The 24,754-nt window shown below is 42.4% G+C and overlaps 1 pseudogene; it reads left to right on the top strand.

Annotated features, from left to right (window-relative positions):
- The first annotated feature begins 18,359 nt into the window (after nt 1-18,359).
- Nucleotides 18,360-20,558, top strand: LOC111749465 (eukaryotic translation initiation factor 2A-like; annotated as a pseudogene).
- Nucleotides 20,559-24,754: the final 4,196 nt, after the last annotated feature.

Below are 24,754 nucleotides of genomic sequence, written 5' to 3'. Positions count from 1 at the left end.
TACACTTCTGTGCAGCCCTATCCCCTTCCCTCCCAAACACTGTCACCTCAAGCCCAGGCTCCATATCCTCAAAGTCTGGTCTTCATTTTCACCTTCTTGCCCTAACAAAAACCTGGCTGCTTCCTGTGGAAGAAGCTTTCCCTACCTTTGAAATAGAGGCTGTTTAGTCTCTCTCGCCCCACGTTCTCAGGGCCTCTTTGTTCCCCACGGCCACTTCCAAACCTGTTCTCCTGCTTTCCTCCTCAATATTCCCAGTTTTGTCATCAGACTAACCCATTCACTACACCTCCTTGTGGTCGTTACCCCGTCCCCCAAACCTCTTGGCCCTTCTCATTTATTTATTAATAACAAAAGCACCTGGCTCACTGTCTTCATCTCCTCTCCTAATTCTGCAAGCATTCCTGTAACCAGACAGAGCAGCCAGTCAACACCTGGCTCCACAAATGCCTCTGGCCTTCTGTCTCCATCCTACCTACCTCAGCCGCCCACTCCCACTTGAAATCTATACCAATAAATGAACCACTTGTGAAATGTTGGTTTTTAGCATTCCACTCTTGGTTTCTTGTGTGTGTGTACGTGTGTGTGTGTTAGGTGAAAGTTTGCAGGACAAATTAGTTTCTTATTCAAAAATGTATACACAAATTTTTTTGTGACATTGGTTGCAATCCTCGCAATGTGTCAGCACTCTTCCCCTTTCCCTTTACACCCCGGGTTCCCTGTGTCCATTCCTCTAGGCCTCCTGTCCATTCCTGCCTTCTTGACTTCGCTTTTGGGCAGGTGTTGCCCGTTTGGTTTTGCATACTTGATTGAACTAAGAAACACATTCCTCACATGTGTTATTGTTTGTTTTATATGGGACTGTCTAATCTTTGGCTGAAAGGTAGACTTCAGGAGTGGCTTCAGTTCTGAGTTAGCAGGGTGTCCGGGGACCATACTCTCAGGGGTTCCTCCAGTCTCTGTCAGACCAGTAAGTCTGGTCTTTTTTTTGTGTGTGTGAATTTGAATTTTGTTTTACATTTTTCCCCAGCTCTGTCTGGAACCCTCTATTGTGTTCCCTGTCAGAGTGGTCAGTGGTGGTAGCCAGGCACCATCTAGTTCTTCTGGGCTCAGGCTGGTGGAGGCTGTGGTTCATGTGGTCCTTTAGTCCTCTGGACTAATATTTTCCTAATGTTGTCAGTTTTCTTCATTCTCCTTTGCTCCAAATGGGATGGGACCAATAGATGTACTTTAGATGGCCACTCGCAAGCTTTTAAGACCCTAGATGCTACTCACCAAAGTAGGATGTAGAACATTTTCTTTATAAACTCTGTTACACCAATTGACCTAGATGTCCCCTGAGAGCATAGTCCCCAGCCCTCAGGCCCCGTAACTCAGTCTCTCAAGGTGTTTGGATGTGTCCAGGAAGCGTCCACGGCTTTGCCCTGGTCAAATCGTAGCATCCCATTCTTTCATCCCACTCTTGAATTAGTATGTCTGCAACAATTATTGACCTAGTCAAGACTTCTAATCCACAGTCACTATTCATCAATCCTGCCGTAGTCCTCCCTCCCTCCTTGCCCAATTTGGATATTCTGGTCTAAAAATCCCTTTCTTGCAAACAACTTGACTCCCTGTCCCTCCTTCTATCATACTCATCCACTGAAAAACCCAACTGTGAGTAAACATGATGGTCCCTCCTTCTATCATACTCATCCACTGAAAAACCCAACTATGAGTAAACATGATGGTCCCTCCTCACCACACCTATATTCCCAACCACTGGAAGGTGGCTAGGTAAATTTGGAGCTTTTTAAAAATAACTTTTGGGATGGCACAAATGGTTAAGCACTCAACTACTACTGAAAGGTTAGTGGTTCAAATCCACCCAAAGATGCCTTGGAAGAAAGGCCTGGTGATCTGCTCCTGAAAGGTCACAGCCTGGAAAACCCTAGAGAGCACAATTCTACCCTGACACACATGGGGTCACCATGAGCTGGAACAGACTCAACAGCAACTAGTTCTAGTTAGGTTACTGGGGCTATACTCTGTAATGGTGAGGAAGGCACCATCTCTCTTCTTCTGAGCATCAAACACCACATTGCGTTCATAGTCAGGATACAGTCATTAGGGCAGCAAAGCCACGGATGCGTTCTCATTTCTGCACTGACAGTTCCAAGCTCAAGATATATCCTGAGATGTTGGATCCAATTCCGAAAAATAAGAGGAATCAACTCAGGCCCAGTTGGATATTTCCCCATTCCCTCTAACATTATTCTCTGGCAACTAATCGAAAACCAGTAATTTTTCTAGCTATTCCCCTCATAACTCATTCAAGCTCCTTAATATGTAAGCATCTCAGCTGGCAGTGATCTCATGAATTTTTAACTTACATGGAATGAGGCAGAGATGAAAATTTTAAACCAAAGCCAACTATTTAGAGAATCCTGAATGACATTTTAATCCCTAGATTAATAATCTCCAAATGGATTAACTGGTATCATCATGTGACTAATCACCTGGGAATTATCAAAGCAACTCCTCTGTGAAATTCTGCCTTTTTGGTAACAAGATGGAGATAGAATTTTTTAAATGGTACCTGTTTTGGGATCATTAAAACCAATGAAACCAAAGGCCTTTCATGTCATCAGTCTTGATCTTGGAACAACTCCAGGCCACTGGTGAATGCCTATGGAAAACCCAACACTGTCAAAAAGCCACACTACTTTGCGCTCAAGACTACCATGTAAGAAACTCATTTGGGCAGAAAGGAAATCCAAGAGAAAAGCAAAATACAAGAGAGAAATTGAGGAACTGTGAACTCAATTCCTTCTGAATTACAAATCAAAATTTCTAAAGGGACTATATTCTAGATTATTAACTCTAAAATAAGAGAGAAAAGGCAGAGAGAAAAGCTTTCTCTTTTGAAGGTGTTGTCCAAAAGAAATACATGTCATTTTAAATTTCTGGAAACCACATGGAAAAAATAAAAACAAGCAACATTAATTTTAATATAGTTTATTTAATCTGACACATCTAAAATATTCTCATTATCAGCATTTAATCAACATTTTAAAAAATTACTAATAAGGTATTTACATTCTTTTCCCTTACTAAGTCTTTGGACTCTGGCATGTATTTTACATATACGGCACATCTAAATTTGGATCAGCCACGTATCAAGCGCTTAAATATCCACTAGTAGTAGTGGCTCAGTGGTGGAACTCTGGCCTTCCATGCGGGAGACTCGGCCAACGCACCTCGTGTGCAGCTACCACCCATCTGTCAGTGGGGGCTTTTCTGTTATGATGTAGAACAGGTTTCAATGGAACTTCCAAGCTTAGACGGACTTGGAAGAAAGACCTGTTGATCTACTTCCAAAAATCAGCCAATAAAAGAAAACCCTATGGATCAAAATGGGGTCACAGGAGAGGGTGGTGTATTATTCCATTATGCATGGGGTCACCATGAGTTAAAGGCCAACTTCACGACAGCTAACAACAGCAGCTACTATACCAGAGAACACAATTACAGAATTAATGAATTTGTGTTCTTCTGGCAGGACAGGGACTAGCTCTTGAAATGTGAGCCTATGTCTAGACTGGTCTCTCTAGCCTATACTCACATACCAGCCATCAACAGCTTGAGTGGCCGTATTCCCTACTTTTTCAGTTAGACCAGTGTTAATTTGACTTTGGTCATTATGGTACCATCATTTAAATCTTTATAAAACTAGTGTATTACTATGGTTTTCTTAATTTTTTTCAATCACAAATTGACTCACTTTTTTTTTTAATTAACCTCATCCTAAACAATATCATCTGGTATGTCATAGGTTCAATACTCTATTTTTCTTAGAAGAGCTAATGTACATCAAAAAAGATATTTAATATTTAAAAGAAGATTCTGTACCCTACCTAAAGCCAACACTGAACTGAACTAAAATTTGCTAGTGAATCAGCTATGGTGTCATCTTTCAAATGCTGTCTATTTGGCACACTCAGCCTCAGACATATAACTATCTGACTGCCCTAGCACCAAAGAGACATTGGTTGTTTGAGTATGACTTAACATCCTCATCAAGATTACCTTCTGTCTGGGTACCAATGCAAATCGCACCAAGAAGGCATTTGCTCATATTTAATCATCCAAAAGCTGCAGAGCTGGGATAAAGCTCCAGCCCAGATGACCAGTGGTGGTTCTGTCCTAGGGGAGCTCCCTTAAAATTAATGACTGCTAAGGTGTGTTGAAGTACATGGCAAACACTGTTCAAAGTTACGATACAGGCAGTCCCCGACTTATGACGTATTCAAGTTACAACAAACCGCACTTACAACCATCTGCTTTTTGTACATCTTATCATTTTTTTTTATCATTAGTAATATGTGCTACATACAATGTTGCAGTGCGTAATCTGCTGATGTTATCATTCTCAGAAGTTCACTCACAGTTGTTCAATGTTATGATTTACAATGAAAAGATTTGCTGAAGTTTTTTCTAAAGTAAATCAGGGGCTTCCGTTCCTTGAAAACATGGACCCAAATACCGATTGCTTTGCTAAAGTCGATAGGCAGATTTGGGAAGCAGTGAGATATTACTGCAAAATAGATGAAGGAAAAAAAAAAAAAAAAGGACCATACAGACAACTATCACTAATTTTCTGACTAGAAACACCATCCACATTCACGGAGACAATCCAGATGACCCAGAAACTTCTACAAGTGGAGTTATTACTGTAACTGACAAAATGCCAGCATTGTCCAACTCTTCTTCATTGTTGGAGTAAATTTTTATGATTTGTGTATTTATGTATGTCTGTATTAAAATATGTCTGTCAGTTCATATGTAATGTTTCCAACCCCCAAAGACAAAAGTCAGATTTCTAAAGATACTGATAATAAAAGGCAATAATAATGAAAACTAAAAAAAAAAAGTCAACTTATATCAGAACTGACTTATGACAGAGTCATTGGAATGGAACGCTGTCATAAGGTGGGGACTACCTGTATGTGTATTAACTCATATAACCATCACAATAACCCTGTGAAAGAGATATTGCTGTCTTCCTTTTTTTCCTAAGGAGGAAACTGAGGTAAAGAGCAGTGGGCAGCATTCCCATGGTCATAGAGCTAGCAAGTGGTAGAGCTGAGCTACGAATCCAAAAAAATCCAACCCTAGAACCTGAGCTCTTATTACCCTGGAGGCTATAAATGGCATAAAGAGATGGAAGTTGGAAAAGACGAATGCTTTATGGTTATAAACAGAAATCCCTTAAAGACAAATCATCACCCATAGGATGTAGAGACTCAGTAAGTAATACCCTCTAATACAGAAAGGAATGGAAGATGAGAAGAATAATTCAGAATGCCCCCAAGGTGTCTTCTCTAATGTTTCAGCTCAAGAGGTTAGGAAAGGATCTAACAGTTTATTTGGTTGGTTCACTGAAGCATGGATTACGCAGTGGCCTACACTAAATTAAGTTGAAGTCCCAGACCTGCCTGGGTATATGGGAGTATAAAGTATCCAAAGGCTTAGGGAAATTGGCATGCTAGAATGAATTTATCAGGTTAGACCCACCAGATGTGCCCAGAGGACACACCTTCACCACAACAGTGAGGAGCAAATTTGAAAAGGGAGCGCCAGCAACCTTGAAGACTGCTGTGATTGTTATTTCATGTAAGTCAGGTTTGACAGTGGGAACTGCCTTAACTGAATGAAGACACCTAACTACAGTGGGGTTGATTGGACCCCATGGTTGGTAGGGGCCAAGTGGCAGCACTCAATCAACAAAGACAAGGTGGGCATGGTTACCATAATAGACAGCAGAGTCAAAGCAGTAATCAGAATAGCCTGACTCGTATGGATTTATGGCATTGGCTACTTACTCATGGTGTTCCTAGGAGTGAAACAGATGGGAAATCTGCTAAATATTTACTTGATCTATACAAGCAGAAGAATTCTAGGTCAAGTGAACAGCAGTCTAACTTGAAGCTCCAGAAGAGACAGCCATGGCCCCTCAATCAATTCCCAGGCTTAGCCAGTTTACAGAACTACAACCCCTTGGATGAAGGGGAGGTGGGCCTTCTGTAACTTACTTAGAAGGAAAGAAAAGAGCATGAAAATTCAGGGGAACAAAGATTTCAAAAACAGAATGAGGCAGAGGATGGATGGATGGATGGACCAATGAATGAGAAAAAAATACTGAAGGGCAGAGAAGAGGGAGTATTCTGAAAGTACACCCCGCCTCTCTGACCATCCCAGGAGATGCCCATCACATGGCTGATATTGTTCCAGCCACTCTCCAAGACAACTTTGGGACCTCCTTCTCATCACTAGGACTGAAGCTGCCGTGGACCTCACTTGCTAGGGTTCTGCAGTCTAGAAAAAGGTTAAAAAAAAAACAAATACTTACATGTATTCCCTGTGGGCAGAGTGCACGGCAGCTGCATTGCTGTAACGCCACAGGACAATCGCCGATGACAGGACGTCAAGGATGGCATCAAACTAGGAGAAGGAGACATGGCATTAGTGGTTTTCCAGAGTTAACAGGGCATGACTTTGAAGACACAGAGCAATGGGGCTGGGACTTGGAACACCTGAGCCATCAGAACACACTTCAGGGCAAAGAGGTTATCCATCCTAACAACGCAGGTCACTCATTACCCTCACAGAGGGGCCTGGGGAACGTGGAGCCCAGGCATGAGCATGCTTGTCTGGTGGCAGCACTGGGCCTTCCTCACATGGCTCCCACCTGAGAAGCTACACTCTTCCTTGCGGAGGCTCTGCTCCAGGGCCCCTGGCTCCCAGCACTCTAGAAATGTGGGGGTTACGATGTTCTAAAACACATAGAATTGATTTCCCCATAGCAGGCAAAATTACTCCAGCATTTTCCTGCACATCCCAAACAAAATATTCAAGGTGGGAAGGATTCAGTGTATCTGGCTCTTAACAGGATTACTATATCTGGGATCTAGAGGTGGGGGTGAGGGTCATCCAGGGGCTCCTGGAAGTTGGTCAACACTTTGAAGTTGTACACAAAATTCAATGCTTCTGTTTGAGTGAGTGAGAGAGGAGAAAGTTGGAGAGAAGTAGGGAAGGCAGAAGGAAGTGTGTGTGTGTGTGTGTGTGTTATGCACTTTCCTAAAAGTCCACATCTTCAGAAGATTCTGAAAAGAATCCACAACACACCTAAAACATTAAGTTCTTTAAGTTTCCATAACAAAGGGAGGAAGTGGAGTGGAGACAGGAAGACACACCCTCAGTTACAGTAAATCCTAAAACTACACAGGAGGGATGTCTCAAGGAGCCCTCTTTATGAGCCATTGCACCACAATGCACTTTTCATTTGGAAAATTACAAGCACTCTCTTGAAGGAGGCTTAGGAAACCCTACCCAATCTTCAGCATACCTAACCTGCAAAACAGCTTGCGAGACCTGCTTTCTCTAAGCAGTTCCTACCGGGTTACCCCTACCTGGGTAACCTGACATATCTCAGCCTGAGCGGCCTCAGTCTTAACTCCCAATACCTCTGCCTCCACCAGCACAATGCTTTACTCCAGCTTGTGCTCATTTTCAAGCCTACAACTTGAGAGGATAAAAGGGCTAAAACCTCTCAAACATCCTGGCAACCAGATGTAGGTAGATGTGGTTCCATTAATCTGTGCTTGAGAATACACAGTCTCAACGCAGTTGGTTTCTATTAAAGTAGAAAGTAGTAAAGAGTGTGTTCGTTGTGCTAAGCTCTCCTATGCTAATCAACCTCTTATTTGAGGGCCCAGGGTGAGACCAGTGGGCTCAGGAAAAACGAGCGAAACTTCACAAAAGTACATTTCAGGTTACTTACTGCAAACCCGAAAGAAGAGGCGCTGTACCTCATAACGGAGACAGCTAAAAAGAAAGAAAATATTATTCAGAATATTTTAAGACCTCAAGGATATTTTCTCTCATTTGTGAGTATATTAATATACTTGATACAGCCTTATAAATATCAGTGCCAAGCTCCAAGGGAATAAAATTAAAAATTCACTGTACATGTAAAATCTGAGAATTAAAAAAAAAAAAAAATGAAGCGTGAACTGAAAAGATTTCCAGTCTCCACCTGCAACAACTTCCTTTCCCCTGGGTTCTGAATCACCAGGAGGCCAAATTCAGAATGAAAATGCTTGAGCAGTTGTCAATCAAATGACTTCTCTGACTTTGAGAATTTAGTACCTGGGAATAGAGAACTAGGAACTACACTCAGCTTTCAAAGTGAAACAGCAACCATCAAAACTGTTCTGATAATAGTATAATTAGCATTGGTATCTACCTGCACATGCCATTGCTAACATAGCTGAATAAAATCTCTTGCCTCCCAGAGCTTCAAATCAAATGTAAACCTCAATGATGCTGTTTAGAAAAACAATAACAAATAATCTTAGGTTAAGTAATGTTGGTGTTGTCAGCTGTCATCAGTTCAGCCCCAACTCATGGCAATCTGATGCACAACAGAAAGAAATACTGCCTGGTCCTGTACCAGCCTCATGATCAGTTGCTGATAGGACCATTACGACCTACAGGGTTTTCTGTGGCTGTTTTTCAGAAATGGATCGCCAGGCCTTTTTTCCTAATCCATCTAAGTCTGGAAATTCCACTGAAACCTGTTCAGCATCACAGGAACACACAAGCCTCCTGTGACAGACAGATGGTGGCTGTGCTTGAGGTGCATTGGCTGGGAATCAAACTTGGGTCCTCTGCAGGGAAGGTGAAAATTCTACCGCTGAACCACCACTGCCCCAGATTAAATAATAGATGTCCAAAAATGTAGATGTCACAATTATAATTTAAAATATTATTACCTATATTCAAAAAGGAGCCCTGGTAGCAAAAGGTTGGCAGTTCAAATCCACCAGCCACTCCTTGGAAACCCTATGGGGCAGTTCTACTCTGTCCTATAGGGTTGCTATGAGCCCGAATAGACTCGACAGCAATGGTTTTTTATACTAAAAAATGTATCTACCTTTTTGGAGGCCAAGTCCGTTGAGTAGCACTTTTGTCTAATTCTCTAGTCTGTTCTGTGCCTAAGCAATATTCAGCCTCAAAGACTGTTACCAATTTGACTTAATAAAGGCATATCTCCAAATAAAACCAAATTTAACAATCATACATCTACCCTCCAACAAGGAATGAAACCCTCCCCTAAGGGTGGGCAGAGCTTTGAAATGGGTTGTTCCCAGGCACTGGCTGCTTTTTGTTCACATGTTGCAATTGCCCACTCATGGACTGAGAGAAGCATGGGGGTAAGGCACTGAGGTTGATACCTATTTGGATTTCCATTCAGCTCACCACAACTTCCCTTCTCTCAGACGTACTCTCTGCCCTATACACACTCCAGGAAGAGCTCATGACAGCTATGTTTGTGTTCCTGCCCCCGTTCCCAGCAGCGAGTGGATTAGACCAGGGGGTCACACAACTCAATATGGACCAAACATCTTTCATTTTCTGTGAATGAGGAATTGACACTGAGAGAAAGTCTAGTTGGTCAACTTATGTTTCTTGAACTGAAATTTGTAAACACTGGAGCTGGGGTTGGCCACCATTTGCTATTGGGACAGAGAGACAAGTGTAGGCAAACACAGCACTGGGGCAAGAGATAACCACTTGCTTCCTCATGTTGCCACACCCTTTCTGAAACTCAGCTACATTCCAGTCCTCAGGTTGTGTGAGGGAGAATACCAAAAAATCCAAACTGCTGCCTTTGAGTTGATTTCAACTCATGACAATCCCATGTACTAAAGAGTAAGACTGTTCCATAGGGCTTTCTTGGGCTGTAATCTTTATGGAAACAGATCGTCAGGCCTTTTTTCCATGGCACCACTGGGTGCATTTGAACCACTAACTTTTAGGTTAGTAGTCAAATGCAAACCATTTGTGCCACTCAGTGTTTGACTTGAACTGTTGTTGCTCTTAACTGGTCTGCAGAGAAGGGAAAAAGGAGAGAGGCTTTCAGGCACCACGGGCATGGTGGTGGGACAAGGCATCAGGACCTTCCCAAAGAACATCAACTCATGGGCCATGTTGACATGTGCGAAAATGGCATCTAACCCCTCACAGGATTGCCCTGAGCACTGAGATGCCCTATAAAATACTAAGCCTGCACACAGAAGACCAGTTAATACGACTATTATTCGGATTTACGCACCAACCACTAAGGCCAAAGATGAAGAACTGAAGATTTTTACCAACTTCTGCAGTCTGAAATTGATCAAACATGTAATCAGTATGCATTGATAATTACTGGTGATTGGAATGCGATAGCTGGAAACAAAGAAAAAGGATCAGTAGTTGGAAAATATGACCTTGGTGACAGAAACAATGCCAGAGATCACATGATAGAATTTTGCAAGACCAACGACTTCTTCATTGCAAATACCTTTTTTCACCAACATAAACAGCAACTACACACATGGACCTTGCCAGATGGAATACATAGGAATCAAATCAACTATACCTGTGGAAAGAGATGATAGAAAAGCTCAATATCATTAGTCAGAACAAGGCCAGGGGCTGACTCTGGAACAGATCATCAGTTGCTCATATGCAAGTTCAAGTTGAAACTGAAGGAAATTAGAAGTCAACGAGAGCCAAAATACAACCTTGAGTATATCCCACCTGAATTTAGAGACCATCTCAAGAGTAGATTTGATGCATTGAACCATTGATGACTGAAGACCAGATGAGTCATGGAATGACATCAAGGACATCATACATGAAGAAAGCAAGAGGTCATTAAAAAGACAGGAAAGAAAGAAAAGACCAAAATGGGTGTCAGAAGAGACTCTAAAACTTGCTCTTGGAACGTCGAGTAGCAAAAGTGAACAGAAGAAATGAAGTAAAAGAGCTGAACAGTAGGTTTCAAAGGGCAGCTCAGTTATTCTCCTTGAGTATGTGCTACAAGGAAACCCTAATGGCGTAGTGGTTAAAAGGTACGGCTGCTTACCAAAAGGTCTGCAGTTTGATCTACCAGGTGCTCCTTGGAAACCTTATAGGGCAGTTCTATTCTGTCTTATATGGTCAATATGAGTTGGAATCAACTTGACAGCAACAGGTTTGGTTTGTTTTAGGTTATAATGATTTAGTCTGAGTTATCCGATAATCACAGGCATTGACAGAGTGGGTTACAGATTTCAAGGTGGCTGGCTCATTTCATTACACTGAGAAACACAAGGAATTTTGTTTCAGAGACTCTGGAAGCAACCACAGAACACAGCCACCGAATGGTGGAGTTTCCCTGACTCAATCAGAGCCAAGCGTCATGATTTCAACACTCTCAGAATTATACTAGAAAGTTCTGTCTGTGTGAGTGAGTTAAGCTCGCCAAATGGATGAGGTAACCTAGAAGACAAGTGGAATATTAATATCGTTCCATTCCCCATGCACCAAGGGAAATGAAACCAAGAGCGCTCCAGGCTAACCCAGAGTGCTTAACAGAAGGGAGGATTAACATGTACCATTTACTTATAAATTGGCTCCATCTAATTTCCTTGGTGAGATGGAAAGAGGAAAATGCCAAAAATTGCGTGGGGAATTGAGGTACACCGAAGGGCCCTACACACTGCTTTGGCTCCAGCACCTTCCCTTCATGGGCAACTCCTCGTTCTTGCTACTAAATAACAGCAAATAGTCAATAGCATGAGGGCAGTGGGGGTTCACTTGCAGAAGCCGCGCCTTCCCTGTGGGAGACGCTGGTCTGAAACCTGGCCAGTGTATCTCATGCACAGCCACCGCTTGTCTGTCACTGAAGGCTTGTGTGTTGTTATAACCCTTTCAATATCCAATTATTGTTTGCTTTGAATTTTTTGTTGATACCATATGTTTTCATTAATGGAATGCATACCGAATCATTGAGCATGTTTGAACTTTTGGCAGGTACTATGGATTTTTTCTTACCTCATCCCACCAATCCTGTCCTCAGAGTCCAGAGGTTCATCTGTGCACCAAAAATTCTACCCCCTCCCAGAGTCCAGTGGTACATATGTGTACCAAAAACTTTTTATCAAAATCCATATTCTTCATACTGAAAACACTGATGCAGCACCACCTCATACAATACCCTATAAAAAAAGGCAATTTGCAGGATACGCCTGTTTCTTCTGTTTCAAACAGTTATAAGGTCCACGCCTTGCAGCAGCACGCACTATAAGGGGGAAAGCAGCTTTCCAATAAACCCCAGAGCTGGAAAATGTAGGTGGTCGCTATACGTACCTTGGGATCACGAAAGAGATAATGCTGAACAGGTTTCGGCGGAACTTCCAGACTAAGACAAACTAGGAACAAAGCCAATATACTTCTGAAAGTAACCCAATGAAAAGTCTATAGATCACAATAGTCCTGGGGTCACTACAAGTAGGGGGCCAACTTGACGGCAGCTAACAACAGTCATTAGCCCAGGACCCAAATGGAAGGTCAGCAGGCCTTTTAGGAATTTCTGGAGTGTCAGGTAACAACTTAATTTCTTTGGCCCATAACTCACCACAACACATCCTAATTCTGGGATAACAACAAACTCAAGAGAAAGGATCAAATTGGTTTTGGTGGTCCCTGCCCCACAGAAAGATAAAGCAATCTGCGAAGTTTTCATCAAGACATGGCCAACATCCTTCACAGTGACAATGAGTTTCACTTGAAGAAAGGCAGGCCTGGGCCAGAACAAACCACCCAGGGCAGAGATGATGAGGCAGGAGCCTCCTGAATCCCACGTACACTTAGTTGAGTGTGGCTAGAAGCCACTACAAACCAAAAAAAAAAACAAACCCATTGCCATCGAGTCAATTCCAACTCATAGTGACCCTACAGTACAGGGTAGAACTGCCCTACAGGGTTTCCAAGAAGTGCCTGGTGGATTCAAACTGTTGGCCTTCTGGTTAGCAGCCCTAGCTCTTGACCACTATGCCACCAGGGTTTCCAAAAAGCCACTACAGGTCCAACAGAAGTCCAGCAGTGTCTTTAATTCAGGTGCTGTATTCAACAGTGAACAACAGAGAAGGGCCCTTTGACCTCACACAGTTATGCTGCAAACTAGCCACGTCCACAAAGAGACAGGCAGTCAGGTGACTAGGGCAAAACTCTCCTAGGAAGCTGTTCCTGGGTCAAGGCAGAGGCCACCAAGCGGAAGGTAATGAAGCCACTGAGCCATCAGCCTGTTTTACAAACCACAGCTGACCTGGAGTGGAGTGCTCACTGACCGTCAGCAGCCTCCAAATTTGTCTGGATAGAACTGTTACTAGGATTCCTCAAGGAAATGTTCAAGAGTGTCTGCTCCTCGCATGTAGAACCTGTTGTCATTTTAATATGCACTCGGGGAGCCGACAAGGCATGCAATTAAAGGCTACCGGGAGCCTTATCCCATTCCACACAGAGTTGTGGCCTCTGCTTCCCACCTCTTACTCCACCTTGGTGAGTGGAAATGGATCGCCATTTGATTAGACTGGACTTAAAAAAAAAAAAAAAAAACCACCATCGAGTCGATTCTGACTCATAGCGACCCTGTAGGACAGAGTAGAACTGCCCCATAGAGTTCCAAGGAGCACCTGGTGGATTTGAACTGCCGACCTCTTGGTTAGCAGCTGTAGACTGGACTTACACACCCAAAAATGCACATCTAGAACGCAACTTGGATCCTCTCTCTTTTCCCACCTTCCTTTTCTTTTTTAACTAAGATACCAAAAACCAAAACCAAACCACATGCCGTCGTGACAGTTCCAACTCATGATGACCGCATGTGTGTCAGAGTAGAACTGTGCTCCATAGAGCTTTCAGTGGCTGGTTTTTCAGAAAAAGATAGCCAGGCCTTTCTTCCAAGTACCTCTGGGTGGGTTCAAACCACCAACCTTTCAGTTAGTAGCTAAGTATGCTATTTGCATCATGCAGGGACTCCTAAGGAAGGCACAGAGCTTTTAAAATGTTCATGTGCAAAATGAAGCTCTGTTGTTTGTGAGCTCTCCTCCAAGGGACATATACCTTCCCTACCTTCAGACTATGTGATTTAGATGGGATGGCATTACCCCTAGTCATTCCATGGCCAAAGTTAACAACTCAAAGATGGGCACAATTTAATTTGAGCCAATGAGAATCTGCACCAGATTTTTTTGCTGAAAACACTGGGAAGGGGGTATCTTTCTAAGAGGATATTGACGAGCTGATAGGATGACAACCTGGTACTGCAGGTAGCAATTCTGCCCTAAATTGGGTAAAGGCTGCCTCAGAATGAAGCTGCACACAGGAAAGCAGATATTAAAGACAAGACAGACAGGTCAGACTCTTGTTGACATTGACTAAATCTCTAGAACCAACCCTGCCTGAAATCTACCCCTCTCCTTTTCAAATATGTAAGCCAATATTGTGGTTGTTCGCTGCCATCAAGTGGGCCCTCGATTCATGGTGAACCCGCACAATGGAACAAAATGCTGCCCGATCCTGGGCCATCCCCGTGATCGGTTGAAGAATGGGCCCTCGATTCATGGTGAACCCGCACAATGGAACAAAATGCTGCCCGATCCTGTGCCAGCCCCGTGATCGGCTGAAGAATGGGCCATCATGATCCACTGGGTTTTCACAGGCTGATTTTCTCAAGTAGATCACCAGGCCTTTCTGCCTAGTCTGTCATGGTCTGGAAGCTCTGCTGAAACCTGTTCAGCATCCTAGCAACACGCAAGCCTCCACCGACAGACGGGTGGTGGCTATGCACAAGGTACACTAGCTGAGAATCAAACCCAGGTCTCCCAAATGGAAGGGGAGAATTCTGCCACTGACCCACCACTGCCCCCGTGTGTGAACCACTAATTTCCTTAATCCGGTTTGAGCTGAGTCTGTATCACTTGCAGCCAATGCATCTTAATGCCATATAACTTGCCCCAGTAATATTACAGTGAAGAATTTCTTCTAATTTTAAGAAATGGAAAAAACTTTTTAGACACCCAAAGGTTCACAAAAGGGTCATGTGATTTATCACAGCAAAACACTGGATACAATCTAAATGTCTGGTAGTAGGGCGATGATTAAAGTAAGCTTCCTTTCAAAGAATAGGCCATACGTAGCCATTTAAAAAGGAGCCCTAGTGGCACAATGGCTAAGGCCTCAGCTGCTAACCAAAAGGCTGGTGCTTGGAACCCACCAGGCACTCCATGGGAGAAAAGATCTGGCAATCTGCTTCCGTAAAAATTACAGCCTAGGAAACCCTGTGGGGCAGTCCTGCTTTGTGCTATAGGGTCACCGTCATGGGTTGAATTGTGCCCCCCCAAAATGTGTATCAATTTGGTTGGGCCATGATTCCCAGTATTGTGTGATTGTCCTCCATTTTGTGATTGTAATTTTATGTCAAAGAGGATTTGGGTGAGATTGTAACACCCTTACTAAGGTCACATCCCTGATCCAAAGTAAAGGGAGTTTCCCTGGGGTGTGGCCTGTACCACCTTTCATGCCATCTTACAAGAGACGAAAGGAAAGGAAAGCAAACAGAGAGTGGGGGACTTCATACAACCAAGAAAGCAGTGCCAAGAGCAGAGCCGCCCTTTGGAACCGGGGTCCCTGCATGAAGAAGCTTCTTGTCTCGGGGGAAGATTAAAGATTGATAAGGAGGCCAACAGAGAGAGAAAACCTTCCCCTGGAGCTGATGCCCTGAATTTGGACTTTTAGCCTACTTTACTGTGAGGAAATAAACTTTTCTTTGTTAAAGCCATCTACTTGTGGTATTTCTGTCATAGCAGCACTAGATGACTAAGACAGTCACTATGAGTCAGAATCAACTCTAGGGCACACAACAACAAGAGTCATTTAAGAATGTTTACAAACAGCACTGTTGGTTAGTGCTTACATTAGCATACTAGGTAGAATAATGACAACAATAATAAACATACAGATGGTATGTTGGGTGCCATGGGTGCCAGGTTCCATAGGAAAGGACAAGGTTGGGTCAGGGGGATTGGGAGTTCTGACCGGTGCAGATGAAAACTGAATGGGGATATCAGAAGAAGCTTCATTAAGAAAGTGACATTTGAACCAAGACTTGGAGGTGAGGGAATAAACCATGAAATTACCTAGAGGAAGAACATTCCAGATGGTGGGAAGAGTCAGTGCAAAGACCCTGAGGCAAAAGAGCCTGGCAAGTTTAAGACCATTTTATCTGAAGCAAAAGGGAGCAGGAGGAGAGCTATGTGAGATAATAAACGTCCTTATTGTTTTAAGCAAAAAAGAATTGGTAGAAAAAGGGCAGGATACAAGATGATATATGTAATATGACTAACTTTACAGTACAACAATGTTTTTTAAAAAAGCCTCAAAAACAACAGGAAAAAAATTCCCCCAAATGATAATTGTGGTTAATCTTTGGGAGGTAGGAATGTTTGAGTGGATTTCTTTCCTTTCTACTTTATTGAATTTTCCATAGTTTCTACAAAGACCTATGTAACCACTGAAATCAGAAAAAGGAATTAATTTTACGTGGGAAAAAAAAAGTTATCCAACCATGAAAATACAATCAAAGATCTGTGAAAGAGCACTCTAAAACTGAGGCACTTGACATGACTAAAATGGCCCCTGCTTCTGCTTTTTGGAGTACGTGACCCATGACCACACGCTTGACCAAGATAACTTGTTCTCTAACGTTCTGAGGTGGTCCACTCAGATTGTTGCGAGAACCAGCTCTGGAACGCAGGAAACTGAGGCTAAGTTTGAGTACCTCAGCCAGTAGAAATTCTTGATAAATAGTCATACGAGAGCACACTGAACGTCAACCAATCAAATGTACCCCTGTACTCTTTCCAACCTTGTACAAAGTTCTGCAAATCTGAATATAAAGGACGTACGTTTTGGAATACCATTTTGAACTTTAATTCTGGCGCTTCCTGATTTGCAAATCTTTGAATCTAAATAAAACTCTTCTTTTATTCCACAGAAACTCTGTTTCATTTTTAACAGGGCTAAAAGAGAAGAGCAGAAGCGAGATTTATGATGCACATTTAGGAGCAGGCCACACTGTGAGCTCACAAATGCTTGTGGCTAACAGAAAGGCCCACTACCACACATGTCTTTATTACTTCTAAGTTTCTGAAATCCATCTTCCTAGACCAAATCACGTACAAGCATGGGGAGCTAAGGCCCCAGAGAGTTCATGGGAGGTCGGAGGGTCAGACAAGCCAGTTTGCGGAACACAAGCAAAATGTCACTCCCAGTCTGAGGGGCCTCCTGCCTCCCAGGTTTTTGCTTGTCCTGCACTCCACTTTCATTCACATGTCAAGGGGGTAATGCCAGCTACACTCCCAGAAGCACCCACACAACAGAAGTCTTAAATAAATATTTATCCAGGTCTGGTTAAAGACCAGACCTTCTTTAGCTAAGTCACACTCCCACCAGGCCAGAAAGCCCGTCAGCTGGAAACTCAAATTCAAACAGAAAGACAGCTGGACAATGGACAAGACCCAGGCAACCCATTGTTAGAGCAAGGCCAAATGCAAATCACGCAGCTGAATAAGCAGGCTTGCAGGGCGGCTGGTGGAAGGCTCAGACAAAGAGCCTCGGAAATGTGCAGAGAGGTGAGGATGCCAGCAAGGTGATCAATGTAGAGATCCGCTCAACAACGTCAAACAAAGAATGCCATTTCAATTGCATGCTCGATTTATAGCAACAATGAGGTACCATCTGTCATTCTCTCCAACTCAGGCAATAATTATCTTGAGCCTTAGCACTCTTTAGCAATACCCCAGGCTCCATAACACCTCCAAGTTGCTAAATTATGTGACCAGCAAAGCTCCGTTAATAAATCAATCCCACTTTAATTAGACTGCCTCTAACACTCAGACGCCTGGCAACCAAGTCGCCAACAGCCAAGTAGTTGATCCAACTTGAGAACCTATCTTTCCGACATCCACGCTTCTGTTGGAGCTTCTAGTGCTTTCAGGGACCTGGGCAGCAGCAGAAGTGGAATTAAGAGAGGTCAAAATTGATTAATACATGCTCTAACTCACTTCACAGAAACTCTCCCACTCAGACACAAGACTATGAAGCATTAAAAAATCAGTAACAGGATGTTGAATGCAGTCACTACCAAAGGCGAAGGGGAAAAGCAGTCTGGAAAACAAACAACGCCTCCACTGCCGACTTAGGCCATTAAAGTGCCTGTCTTCAACAGCAGCACAGTGATTACGTTTTTTTTTTTTTTTTTTTTTTGCCAGCCTAGACTAGAATTTGCAAAGGGTTGCTGCCTCAGAATTGGCTTCTAACGTTTTTAAATCAGGAGACTTAAGATTAAAAAAATAAGTGCATAAACAAAACCCTGAATTTCTGGCTCCTCTAGAAAAACTCTGACAATCTGCTATGCCCTTCCCCGGCTGGCCCTTCCTCCTGCATCTATGGGAGCCTCGTGGTGCCAGCGCTACAGCATCAGAGCCAGTTGGCCTCACTTCCAAGGTCTGTCTGGCCCTTGAGGGCATCTAGCTGACCCAGCAGGCTTTGAGAATGGGACCCCGATCTAACCCCTGAGCAGCTTGAGGAACAGAACAGTAATTCAGCTTCCTATCTGTAATTCACAGCAAAATGCCTGCTAAGTAAACGTACATGTTGCTGCGTGAACAGTACCATCCAACGTTTGCTACTATAATGTGTAGCTCTCAGTGAATTACAAAGAACTGTGCATAAACCAGGGTCTCAAAGCCGGTACCATTCTTTGAGCTCTTTGTCTTCCAGACAACCTTGGGAGTCATTAATTAGTCCCAGGCGGGCTATTTCTCATGGAGACCTGATGTGCTCAGAGTAGAACTGTGCTCCACAGGGTTTTCAATGGCTGATTTTTTGGAAATAGATCACCAGGCCTTTCTTTCAAGGCACTTCTGGGTGGACTTGAACCTCTAACCTTCTGGTTAGTGACCTCGTGCATTAACTGTTTGTACCACCCAGGGACTCCAAGGGCAGGCTAACCCTTGCCAAAACCGCAGGAATGATCCTAGGATTCTCTCTCTCTCTTTCACAGATCAAGACATGGTCAGATACTATACAGTCAGTCCCCCAAACCGTACCCATAATAATCTGTGTAACCCACAGCAAGAGTACGCTTGAACTGTGAGCGACCACCTAGGATACTCCACTGGTCTCACCCCTTCGGAAGCAAGGAAGAATGAAGAAAACTAAAGACGTAAGGGAAAGATTAGTCCAAAGGACTAATGAACCATATCTACTACGGCCTCCACCAGGCTGAGTCCAGTACAAGTAGATGGTGCCCAGCTACCACCACTGACTGCTCTGACAGGGATCACAATAGAGGGTCCCGGACAGAGCTGGAGAAAAAGTAGAACAAAATTCTAACTTAAAAAGAAAGACCAGACTTGCTGGCCTGACAGAGACTGGAGAAACCCTGAGAGTATGGCCCCCGGACAACCTTTTAGCTCAGTAACGAGGTCACTCCTGATTTCACCCTACAGCCAAAGATTGAATAGGCCCATGGAACAAAACAAGACTAAAGGGGTACACCTGCCCTGGGGCAGGGACTGGAAGCCGGGAGGAAACAGGAAAGCTAGTAATAGGGAACCCAAGGTTGAGAACAGAGAGTGCTGACATGTCGTGGGGTTGTTAACCAATGTCATAGAACAATGTGTGTACTAATGATTTGATGAGAAACTAGTTTGTTCTGTAAACCTTCATCTAAAGTACAAAAAAAAAAGAATGGGTTCAAGATTTGGCATTACACTGGCTCTGTCTTACACAAGTATGACATGCCATCAAATGCAGAAATACACAGGTTTCTTGGCAGCCATTTCTAGATGGGATATTTCCAGCAAAAACAGTAACTTACTCAGCAGTTCCAAGTGAGGTACCTAGAGAGGAATCTAAAGTTGTAACAGCTTATAAATTCCCAGCTTGAAGAAAAAACAGTCATCGATTCTAAACTGCATGAGGAGGAACCACCTCAGAATAGGAAACCACAATCTGGAAGTGATAAGCCACTATCAAAAACAGCCCTTAAAAATCAACGAAAACATAAAGCTAAGAAAGCTGCAAAACAGGAAGCAAGAAGTAACAAGAGTCCAGATTTGGCACCTCCTTCTGCCCCACAGAGCACACAATGAAATACTGCCTCACGATCAGCTTCTGGAGACCTTGAGATAGACAAAAAAGTCAAGAACCTAAAGAGGAAACCGAAAGCGATTAAACGACTGAAAGAACAAGCAGCAACTGGAAAACAACTAGAAAAAAATCAGCTGGAGAAAATTAAAAAAGGGAAAGGCCTTCTCCGGGAGCTGGAGGATTTGGAATTGAGTATTTCTGTATCAGTGCCAGATACCAGAGCAAACACACGTTTTGTTAAACCCATTGTCTTACAAGGGATGTCTATGTGCCCACACTTAATGCTCATCTGTAATTTTAATCATTTCTCCAAGATTCTATAAATGTGTGTAATTATTTAGTAATGTAGAATTGACTTTTCTTACATCCTGTATCATGTCACTACACAATAGAGAAAAGGGACATATTAATTTTTTGGCTAAGCTTGACAGATTGAAAGACAAATGTCACTGTTTTTCAGTAGAAGACAATATTTACCATATAAGTGAATAAAAAACATTTTAAATAAATAATAATAAAAAAAAGACTAGGCTTGAAGAGGTTAGAAAAAACTGCCCTTGAGCTTCTGCTGTGGGGGCAGGGAGTGTCATTTGATAGTGTCCTGGGCCACTTTAGGAGTCCCTGGGTGGTGCAAATGATTAACATGCTCAGCTGCTAACCGAAAGGTTGGAGGTTCTAGTTCACCCAGAGGTGCCTTGGAAGAAAGGCCTGGCAATCTACCTTTGAAAACTCAGCCATTGAAAACCCTAGGGAGTACAGTTCTACTCTGACATTCGTGGGGCCGCCACGAGTTAGCGTTCACTTGAGGGCAATTGATTTGGGCCACTTTTCAATGAAAGATCCATTTGCACGCAGATTATTAGCACAGCTATCAAGTGAGTAAGTAGTCTGCTGCTTCCCAAGTCTAAGTTCCTCCCAAGCCTGGCCAGGCATCCTCTGACTGCACTCTGCCCCTTCCTGCAACCCACCCTCTCCAGACCAACAGTAGCAGCATGAGCTCTTAGATCATACCTTCGTTCAATAAACAAACACTTATTGAGCATCTCTAGCATCACCACATGCCATACGCTGTCCCGATAAGGGGATACAGTAGTTACATGCCCAATAATCTGAGGAGACACACCCTTTAAAGCCTGACCTAAAAACAAACCTGTTGCATTGATTCCGACTCAAAGTAACCCTATAGGACAGAGTAGAACCGACCCATAGGGTTCCCAATGTTATAAATCTTTACAGAAGCAGATCACCACATCTTTCCCACGGAGCAGCTGGTGGGTTTGAACCACCGATCTTTCAGTTAGCAGCTGACTGTTTTAACTGCTGTGCCACCAGGGCTTCTTTAAAGCCTGAACTATTCCTTAATCACCGAACACTGCTAAATTAACCTAATAAATGGAGCTTTTATTGGAGAGATAAACAGAAGTAGGGAGAAGATTTATAGAACAGAAACTTTCCATTTGTTTTCTGTAGCCTTTTGTTCTGAGTACCTGTGTGTTGCTGGGAATTTGAAACTTGTTTCTAAGTAAAACTTTGTTCTCAGTCTCTCATATCTAACTTGGCTCCGTGCCCCTTTTCTGGCACCCAAACCTTCCTGTCCCCACTGCCCTTAACTTTTGCCACACAGAAATGATCTTTATGTCCTCCTCCCAACCAGATTATAAAATCCTAAAGTCAAGGGTTACATCATATTGATGTATCTCCATGGCCTATAAAAGCACCAGTACACAGTCACAGCATAGTCAATGAATGCTTATTGAACTAAACTGAACAGGACTTGAGGAATTTCTAAACCTCCATAATAATGTCTGGTTTTTATTTAACATGCAATGATTAATCCACGCCAGAAGAAAAAGGTAATGCTATGGGCAACTAGAAGTAGCAATGACATGGATATTCTCACTCAAGGTCATCATCGCCAGGGCACTAAGAGAGCCCTGGAGCCCTGGTGGTACAATAGTTAAGCTCTCAGCTGTTAACTGAAAGGTTGGCAGTTCAAATTTACCGAGTAGCTCCACAAAAGAAAGACCTGGCAATCTTCTCCCATAAGGATTACAACCTAGAAAACCCTATGGGGCAGTTCTACACTGTCATATGGGGTTGCTATGAGTAGAAAATCAACTTGAAGCATCTAACAGCAATAAGATGGCCCTTGGCCTGTCCCTCTGACCATCATACTACACATTGTACCTCTTTGGTTTAAAGAGCTACCAAATAAACATTTTAAAGAATAGGACACATTGTGAGGATGAGAGATACACAGAATAAGGCTTCAAAGACTTGGCTTAAAGAACTGGTGTTGAATAAATATTTGTTCATTTGAGCTGAATCAAAAGCCATTAGTAGGCTGCTAACATTATCATTCAGAGAAAAAAGTTAAATGTAGTGGAATAAAGGCCTTTCTTCTGCTTCCCCAGCACTCTCCTCTATAAAGCCCACCAAAGTAAAAAGAATGAAAAACTAAAAATAGAACACAATCATCAAAGAAACCAGGAAATGGACAATGCCAAATGCCAAATTATAAATAATATTTACAAAATACATTAAAATTAAAAAAAAAACTTAGACCATACTTAAAGAAGATGCTGAGAGCTGATACATATCTCAATCAAACCTTATGTAGTGCTCAGAATTTTTCACAATTAAATGGCACAGTCACCAAGAGCCTAAACAATTACCACTGACATGGAATAGCAAGTTTGGGGGTGAGCTGCAGCACCCTCTCCTCATTCTACATACCACAGAAGCAAGGGAGGTAAAACCCAAGAAGTAATTGCTCAGACAGCCACAGGCACAAGAATCAGGCAGTTGGAAAACTGATGACATTGCCAAGGAGAAGAGTAAGGTTTCACTGTTGGTCATCCAATCTTCTCTTGCTCACAAGGCAGGAATGTGTGCCCCAAGGCAGACTACTGAGATATGGTGTAAAGTGCCCTGAGAAAAGATACTCAAATTAAAGCTGTATGCTGCTTCTTTCACACCTTGGTTTACCATAAAAACAAAAGTATTAGAACAGTATATTACCGGCACACCGGCAAAGAGAATCAGGGAAAAGAAGAAAATTAAGAAGTGATTTCAGCAAGACCAGTGGACACTAAATCAGTAACACGAATGTCAGCTATATTTTTATATTAGTTACAAAGTATAAGAAAACGATTCTAAAGAGACACTAATTACAACACCATAAAAATTAAATACTTAGGAATAAACTAATGAAAAATGTGCAAGACCTCTACCTAGAAAAACAATAAACCATTATTGAGAGAAATTAAAGAAGACTAAATATATGAAGGGATATACCATATTCATGGACTACGAGACTCAATATTGACAATCAAAATTCTAGCAGGTTTTCTTGAGAGAGAATTGATAAGATGATTCTAAAGTTTATGTGGAAACTGAAGAGTCAAGGATAGCCAAGACAGTCCAGAACAACAACAAAAAACGATCAGAGTCACTACCCGATATTAAGATTTATTACAAAGCTAATATCATTAAGACAAAACGGTATTGGCACTAGGATCAACAAAAAGACCATGGAGGGGGGGAAAGGAGATACAAGAGCATACAGTCATTTGATTTATAACAAAGGTACCTCTGAAGTACAGGAGAAAAAAAAAAAATCTTTTCAACAAAAGGTGCTGGGCCAATTGGGTATCCATATGAAATGACTGAATTTTGACCCTATTTCACACCATACACACACACACAATCCTAGATGAACTATAGATATAAATGTGTTAGGTAAAAAATAACATAGGGGATATCTGAAACATAATATAAAAGAGTATCTTCATAATCTTGGAAGAAGGAAAAGATTTTTGAAACAGAACATGAAAGCATTCATTATCAAGGAAAAGATCAGTAAGTTGAACTACATTAAAAGGTCCCCAAAGAAGAGCAAATCAGCAAGCCACAGAGTGGATAAAGATATTTAAATATGTAAAACTACCAGGGAATTTGTATCCAGAGTATGTAAAGAACTCCAACAAATCAATAAGAGAAAAATAACCAAATAAGAAAATGGACAAAAGACTTTTAAAAAGTCCCTGAAAGAAGGGGAGCCGGGTGGTGCAGTGGCTAAGAGATCGGCTGCTAACCAAAAGGTTGGCAGTTCACATCCGCCAGCCGCTCCTTGGCAACCATGTGGGGCAGTTTTACTCTGTCTTACAGGGTCCTTAAGAGTCGGAATTGACTCGATGGCAATGGGTTTGATTTGGTTTTTGGTCATGAAAGAAGGTACACAAATGACCAACACGTATTTGAAAGTGTGCTCGACATCATTAGTAACCAGGGAATTAAAATTAAAAACACAAAGAGATACCATTACACACCCACAGAATGTCTAAAAGGACTGACAATTTCAAATGAGTGCTACAACTGGAACACTCAAAAACTGCTGGTGGAAGTGTAAATTGGTACAATTACTTGAGAAAACGGACCGTCAGTGTCTGAAAAAGCTGATCATACTCTACGACCCAGCATTCTACTCCTAAATCTATACCCAGCCAAAATGCAAACGTATGGATACTAAAAGATACAAGAATGTTCATAACAGCATTATCCATAATAGTCAAAACTGGAAAAAATCCAAACACTCATCAACAGTAGAGGGGAAAAATGAATTGGTGGTATATTCGCGTGATACAACAATGACAATAAATGAACTACATCTACCCACAATGCATGT

The sequence above is a fragment of the Loxodonta africana genome, chromosome 6, assembly GCF_030014295.1.
Source record: "Loxodonta africana isolate mLoxAfr1 chromosome 6, mLoxAfr1.hap2, whole genome shotgun sequence".
In the NCBI taxonomy this organism is placed as follows: domain Eukaryota; kingdom Metazoa; phylum Chordata; class Mammalia; order Proboscidea; family Elephantidae; genus Loxodonta; species Loxodonta africana.
Note: the sequence above shows the minus strand (reverse complement) of the source record. Positions and strands in the feature narration are given on the sequence as shown.